Genomic DNA, 8382 nt, shown 5'->3' on the forward strand with positions numbered 1-8382 from the left:
GTGTCAATTCGTTGCCGCAAGATAAGACTGTGGTGGTGCACATATGAAAACTGCTATGCAAAAGAAATGACAAAAAGCATCAATGAATTACACCAAGTTATTTTAACGCAGATCATTGCTACTAAATGTTTCAGCCAACTTAATGGTATTTCCACTTTGCCTTTTTGGCTGCTGTTTCCAAGTGATTCAGCTCCATGAGTGAGAATGTTTGCATTGTCAAAGTTTTTGTCACAGTCAGCATTCTGTTGAGAACACTATGCCCTATTTTAGGTTTCAGTATATTTTACAGAAGAGTTAAAAAAAATTATGGGTGCATGTCATTCTGCCAATCATTCTCATCTTATCAAGTTTTAGTCATGACATGACAATACCAAAAGACTTAAATGCATTTTACTGTTTTGCAGACAGCCTGTTTGTCACAAATGATGGAAAAAGTGATCTTGAGGTCAACGATGAAACTTGTAAACATGAGACTTCCTTACTTAAAAAGTATTTACTCAGTCTCTGACTTGGGAGTTTCAAGGCAAGATCTTCCATGCCCTAAAAATGGCAAAAACCTATTTACTCCAGGTGCTCTTCTCCTATCCTAAATTTGAAATTTCTGATTAAAACAATCTGAAAACTAAGCAACAAACTAAGCATCATCTCAGTTTCCAAGTTTTTCCTGTTGCCGAACAATACAGAAAATAATTCCAAAGATTTCTCCCAAATCACACGCTAACTTTAAGTATTCAGCCATGAGAAAAGTAAATACTCATCAGCAGGTTTGACTGCAAGCTTCTGATATGCAGTGTAGCTCTTCTGACTCACAGACAGAAATATTTAACTAGCAAAACCTAGGGTTGCTCTGAACAGACCATAACACATGACCTCGCATGTGCTTTGACAGCAAGTTGTACAAGAAATATGACAATACAACAGAGTTGCAAAACCAAAATATAACAGTGCCAGGATAAGCCTCTAGAAATACACTTTGTGATATAAAGCCATATATCTTTACCATCTGAACTAAAGACTTAAACCTCTTAGAAGCAGTAGCCTAACTCAGCCTAACTGCTGAGGTCAAAAGACATACTGTATTATGGCAACTAAATAAATATTTACCATAGCTGTTTTCAAAAGGCTGGGTTAGCAAAGTGAGTAAGACTATGAGAGTATTCTGGATCCTCTTTTAAACTCTGGAATAACTGACTTCAGGCAAGCTTTCAGTTCTCTTGTTTGTTAAATCAGTGAATTATGGAGTTTTGGGTTTTGATTGGAGATGATTGAAAAAGCCATTTCACTTTACTGCCTATCTGCTTCCAACACCCAGACAGCTGGGATGCTCATTAAATGTTTCCTTAACCAGCACTTCAAAGGAAAAAAAATTTAGCAAACCAAAGTAGAACCAAATTTCCGGAAAGAGATGAGAATTTTAGTCACATTCCCCAGACAGTGAAACACTAGGTTGATATGCTGCTATGAGGAGTTTTTAAATCACCATTACCTTCTACTGCACTCTAGTCTGCAGATAAAAATGGACTCTTCCTGAAATATGAATATAATCAGAGATTTAACACCACTTCCTAAAACAGCCTTAGTAGCCGCTTCAACACAAATATGTCTGGAAGATATACATATACACGTCCAGGCAAATTTGAGCTCAGACAGACTGTTCTCAGTATGAAAAGAATAAAAAAATTTCTCCTCTTTGAATGAAAGTTTGCAGAACGTATTTCTTCCCAATAACATTAAAAAGTTGATTTTGAGATATAAATCTGTTCTTAAGCTGTGGATTTCAGAGCAACGTAGTGTAGAATGATCACGTCTGTCCAAAATCTTCATGGCCAAAGATATTTACAATCAGACAGTCCTCTTCAACTATCAACAGAAATTACATACCTTAACTTTCACAAATACTAAAAGAGATCTGTTAATAACTGTTTTCTATAAAACTATATGAATACCTGCAAGATAAGAATTAGCACAAATTAGCGCATGAAAGTACCAAAACTGACTAGTTTGCAGAGCTAAACAACAAAATAATCCACAGCTCCTAAAAATGTTTCTTCAGTTCAAGGAATTTTTTTTCCCCCCAAAGGCATACTCTCTTTTTTAAGTTATCACCTTTTTGCCAGATTCCAAAGTAGGCCCTTCAGCCCCAGATTTTCTTTGTCCACTAGCCTCTACCTATGAAGCAAAAGAAATAAAGCAGAGAAAATGAGTAATTTGAACAAAAGTTCCAAAAACTAACAGCTTCCACAGTTTGTGCCAGTATTTTCTCAGGAAGTTGTAATTTTATACAGAGCAAATTCCAATGATTTTGCATTCTAAAAGTACTAAAGGAAATATTTTCTACTCAAAAGACTGCACATTTAAGCCTCCCGTATGAACTGTGGGGGACTAGAGGTCTTACAGAGCTAGAAGACAGGAAAATCTCTCAGGTTTTACAGGGCTACAAGCAGCAAATACTTTACTAAAACCAAAATAAAAACCTGAGGTCATGCTTAGACCTTTAAAAACATAAATATTATGTAATAAAAAGCACAAAGCTCAAGAGAGCTGCTCATCTGAAAAACATGCAAAAAACCTTTCAAAAAGACACATTTATTCCAACCCATCTTAAAGAGGCAGAAGAGGTTAAGTTCCCTTTATTTTCACATTGTGTACAGCTTTTCCATAAAGGAATGCTTATCACAGATCCTAGCATACCCTGTAAAACAGCGCAGACACATTAGGGTTGCATCAATTAGCAATGCAGCATTTAAAAAGATAGTTATCTTAATAATGAGAAGTCTTCACTTTTCTCTCTCATGGAAAAAATAAAGGGGGCGGACTTATATTTCAATATATTTTTTTTTTCTTATACTAAAGGCTAGATTTCTGATTTTTCAGGTACCGCTCATTTGTTTTCAAGAATCATATCCCTTCTGCTCTCTGCATATTTTCTGTTCTTAAATGACACTGTCATGTACACCCAAGGATATGAAAGTGATGAGTTAATGTGATGTATAGAGTGTGTTCCGTATCAGCCTAAGAAAGGCGCCTTGTGAAGATACGCTTGTCCAGTCTCCTTGTACTTTTTAAGCTCTCAGAATACAAATTGAGGTTTAGTTCATCTCCCAAACTAATGAGCAGAGTTTCTTTTCTGTGGTGTGACAGCTCTCCCTTCTAAACTAGATCATAAAACCACTGCCAAGAAAAAAACAAGCACGTTCAAGAAAAACTGTTAGAAGTACAGATTGATGACTGCAAATGCACCTATGAGACAGCAAGTCCCGTACTGATTAGTCCTAGAAGCATACAGGAGTTGCCGAGGCTTTTAACTGTCCACTGGAAACAATTTTTCAGAACTCTTAAGCAGATTATGCAGGCAGGGCAAATATTTTATTGTGTATCATCCAATAGACATACATACATCCAATGCACCTTTATCTTCCATGTATAACAATTACCCCTGAAACTTCTGGGAGAGCTCATGGAAAAACAGTGATGGAAAAGAAACCTTGAACCATGTGGCAAAATCAACTAAGTTAAAAGTAGCTGGGATCTACAGATTTAAAATACCTAAGTTACAGACTTTTTGTAAACTGGCAGGAGAAAGGCAAATAAAAATTACAAGAAACTCTCTATTGCCTCACGTTCACAAAAAGGAAAGAAATAAAGTTTTTAAATTACAATCAAAACTGTCTCCATATCACTTGAAATACAAGTTTGAATGGACAAGCATCTTGCTCATTACAAGCAAGAGACAAATCCAAGACGCCATTCTGTTGCAGAGAAACTGACTTTGATGTGAGACTGTGCTGATGAATGCTCCTCTATAATGTATACACTAAAACCATAACAATACTATGATTTTTGGAAAAGCAGAGCATACATTTGTTTAGACACTGGTACTGATTTTCCATTATTTAATTTGTTCAATAATTTTTTTTATCCACAGCTCAGCTATTTGCATCCAGCACAATCACTGCAACTATGAACCAACACTGGCTTCTTATTTTTCCAATATATTTTCAACCTTTTTTTTGAGGTTCTTATTTGATGGAAAAAGTACACCAACTCTTTTAGCCAGCACAATATAAATAAATTTTGGCGTGTTATCCATGTAATACAATTTCAAGGACTACTGGCTGAACTTAGAACCCCCTCTCAGTAAGCAGTGCTTGCCACTGAAGACCACGTTATTCATTATACGGATTCATATTTCCTTCTGCATTCTACAGATTTCATTTTGTTTGGATGTTTAACAACTTTTATACGAAGGCACCCAACATCAGCTTTCTATATAGACCGTGACTTAATATGCAAAGAATTGCAGGTACTCAACTCTAGGGGGAAAAAAAACAATTATGTAACATTTGAAATCTTAAGAAATCTAATTCCCACTCATATTTAAATGCTGTTGCTTTGGTATTTCATCTGTTTACTGTTATTTCCCATATGAATTACTAGTGTATGCATGAACCTTCCATCAAGTGCCCTGGCAGTTACGTAGGAATGTTTTAATACTATTACACAGCCTTTTCCATAATCTCCTCTGTAGGGGGTTGAGCAGAACCCCCGATAACCCGCGCTGGTTATCTTTTTCAACATGTTTCTATACAAGACTGTTTCTCAGTCTGCAAATTTGGCCTCAAAAGTCTGTCCATTGCTATCTCCATTGTTCAGGAATAGCTCTGTTGATTTACACCGATAAACCAAGATAATGTAGAACCGTGAGCAATGAAGTCAATCTGCAAAGGACAGAGTAGGAAAAAAGCCTGCAATGTTATCACCATTATGCACTACAAAGAAAAATTACAGGCTTGTTAAAAAAAATAAGGGGGGGTGAGAACTGGGCTTTTTTTTTTAATGCACCACTTCTTGCTATTTACAATATTATGCAATCTAGTATGATTTGCAATACTGTATTTAAAGAATGTATTTACTGAATACCATACTGATGCTGAGTGGCAATACCAATCAGAAAGGAACCTGATTCAGCTGCTCTTTGAAAGCAACTGCACAAACAAGCAAAACAATCAAACACTTCTCACATTCCAACAAGCAGAAAAACAGAGATAATTACACAGAACACAGGAGAACTCACCATGACTAAAGCTCCAGTGCAGCTGAGCAATCTCCTTCTAACCACTCTGCAATCTCACCTTAAACCTGCAAAGCTGTCGCAGGAGGTTTTTCATGGCAACTGTTACTAACAGTATCTCTCTATCAACTGCTAAAAACAGGTACTTTATATACCAGAGTGCAACATTCCTTCTGATGTACCAGTTTCTGAACAACTCTCCTAGGAAAGAACCACCTTTAGAAGACATTCGTTCCCACTCTTTAGAAGGTAAGCGGGTTAACTTGTAAGGAACCATGAACCAGCACCCTACCTGCCAACAGGTTCATGGAGAAAGATGACAATTGTGATACTGCAGCCAGAACCAACACAGATTACAGGGTAAACGAAATGTACTTTAAGCTCTGCTTGTACTGACATTTTCTCTAACAGGGATACTGCCTTTGCTGTGCTTACTAGTAAGAAATACTTACTAGGCAAAATTCATAGGTACAAGAGCACTTCAAGCTTCAGCAAGCTTTGTCCTAACACGCCTTCGTTTTCTGCACTTCCCAAGCAATCTTTTCTAACCAGAGATAGTGACCTTTGAATATGAGTCTGCCTCATTTTAAGAGGGCCTGCCATAATATTTTTTACATTTTGCTGTCACAATTGAAAGATACATTACTGACAGCTTCATTAGCAGGAGCACAGGCTTAAGACTTTCTTGCTAATAATCTGATATTGCAGCCCTTTAAAAAAAAATCACATTTTGACACACCCCCCCCCATTATGAAAACACAATTTTACAGACATAGAGCTCTAAAACAGTCAACATTTCTGTCTTGGATGTATATTTAACACCAAGTTCAGCGAGTTGTTCCACTGACTACAACAGACTGCAAACTGTTGCACCATCAAAGCATATGTAAGTGATCATATTGAGAGTTTTCATGTGCCCCACATTCTCTGCATCTTTACTATGAGCGATCTCCCTGCTTCTAAAAACCGAGAATGTCTACAGTTTACAGTACAAAAGTCATTAAATAAACTATCTTCTCCAAGGATCATTCCAAACAGGAGGAGTCACACTCCTTAACCATATAGTTACAGACTTAAAGTTTGACACTGGACAATATTGTGCAGCCTGTTTTTAAGCAAAACTACCCAAGCTAGATGAGGGAAGCAGAGAAAGACAATCAGCAGGGCTTAAAACAAATAGAAAAACAATTACAGAACATGACTTACTCCTCCATGGAAAACTCCTATACTAATATTTATTCTCTCTGAGCTTGTATATATTTGCATTAAACTTCAAAGTTTATTACAGCAATATTGATGTAATTCTGAGCCTTTACAGAAAGAATCAGTGATGTTAACGGGGTTCTAAACAGGCTCAGGGGTTATTCTGCAGAACACAATTAGGGGCTAATACAAGGTAGAGAGAAAGGCAAAACTTGCCTCAGGAAAAAAAGTGCTAAAAGACTAATAGCTACACAGGACAGTTTCAACTCAAGGGCTATAGGATTTCTAAGTGTCTCCATTACTGTCAGACATGCATGTCTTTGAATTTACTGGCCAATTTGGGGAGGAGATTGTAATACTTTTCATTTTTTAAACTGTTCTTCCTTCCTCTTGCAACACTGAAAAAGCCCACAGAAAGGACACCAACAAGTATAAAAGCAAAACAATGATACTCACTAAGAGGTTATTTGGCAGCTGAGACAACAGCAAGAGCACCTGTGATACGTACAGAGACTTACAGTAAGAGGGAATACACGTGAAGTCAATGTAGAAGGATGTCTATATTTGTTCATGTTTATAGCATACATTTAAATGTCTTTTGAATGTGTAGGAAGGTTTTTCTGACAGGAAGAGCCTCAGAGCTGGAAAACTGGATATAAATATACACATGCAGAATTTACATCTTTTGTATTACATACTATCTTCCTTCTTTGTTGGGCTTTTTAGAGAGGCCGGTAAAAATACAGGCATCTATCCAAGACAGAACATTTTAGGTTTGAGGTTGGCACTTATTTAATGGTTTTACAAAAACATTTAAGGTCAAACTGTGAATGTATCGCTAAATAGTTTCCTATAGAGCCTCTAACAAATAATACAATAATCCAATGCTGCTTTAACACTAATAAGGTTGCACTTGCCAAATTATGTGCTAGTAGCAATGTTTTCTGAAATAGCACTAACTTTATGAGGTCAGTGATCTTACTTTTTAGCACTACACTGAACTGGTGTCTCAGACAAGACATTACTAAAACAAGTATTGCTAGAAGCCTACAATGTTTAGCCTGGCATGATTTTTACCTATTTGTTTATAGTGATTTCAAAAACTTCGCTAAGAATGTCTCCTGCAGTCAACAGTGACTGCATTAAGATTGTTGAGCATTTTTCAGCATTTATGTTTAAGTGCATGTAAGGTTTTTTTAACTGAAATATTACTCAAGTAAAATATGGGATAAAGCCTACAAATGGAAAGATTTAAGAACGTCTTTCCTGGGTAACATTTATGATTTTTTGCACTTTAAAAGGATTAAATCTTTTTTTCCCCATGTTGAGCATTTCATTTTATGTGGAAATTAAGCATCCCCTGCTTTAAAAGCTGGCAACTGAGAAAGAGACTCCTAAGCAGGAAGAACCATGATTTCTGAAGGCATTTTGAGGTACAGATAGCAAATGAATGCTGTTAAATACTTTCTACACCCCATATTTACACATCTTTGAAAGGTAAACATAACTATTTGGTGATCGAAGTGCAGATGTTCAATAAACATAATTGTAATCTTTGTTACTGCTACTACAATTCACACAAAAGCATCTCACTTAAGGCCAGGCCCATACATGACAGGCGTGAGCAGCGAGCCTGCAAAGGGATCTACTATTTGGAGATTTTTCTAAGTACTTACACAAAAAGTCAGGATTACAATTTTCCCCCAAATCAAACACTTTTAAAAAAAATCAGTTACAGATTGATTACAAATACTTCTCCAAGTGGTGCACTTTAAAATTGATTTTGCACTCGTCCTGCACAGCAATGTATGATTACAGGGAGGAGAGAAATGGTGAACTAGGCTCCAGAGGGGTTCTGAAATTCTGTTGTTCTTGGTGTCATTTGAACAGACAAACCCAAAAATATTTGCGGTAAAGCTGTTTTGTAACTCAGTGTCTGAAAAGATAACATGGTAACTTTTCTAATAGCCAACGGGGTCCCATAAGAAAATCAATTTAAAGAAAGCGACCTCGGAGCTACACCCACTGCGTAGTTTTCTTCTATTCACATTTTCAACAATCAGGCAATCTCAAATCAACTCAGTCCACTTAAAGAGATATAGGGAAAG

The sequence above is a fragment of the Pygoscelis adeliae genome, unplaced genomic scaffold, assembly GCF_000699105.1.
Source record: "Pygoscelis adeliae isolate BGI_AS28 unplaced genomic scaffold, ASM69910v1 Scaffold298, whole genome shotgun sequence".
Classification (NCBI taxonomy): Eukaryota; Metazoa; Chordata; class Aves; order Sphenisciformes; family Spheniscidae; genus Pygoscelis; species Pygoscelis adeliae.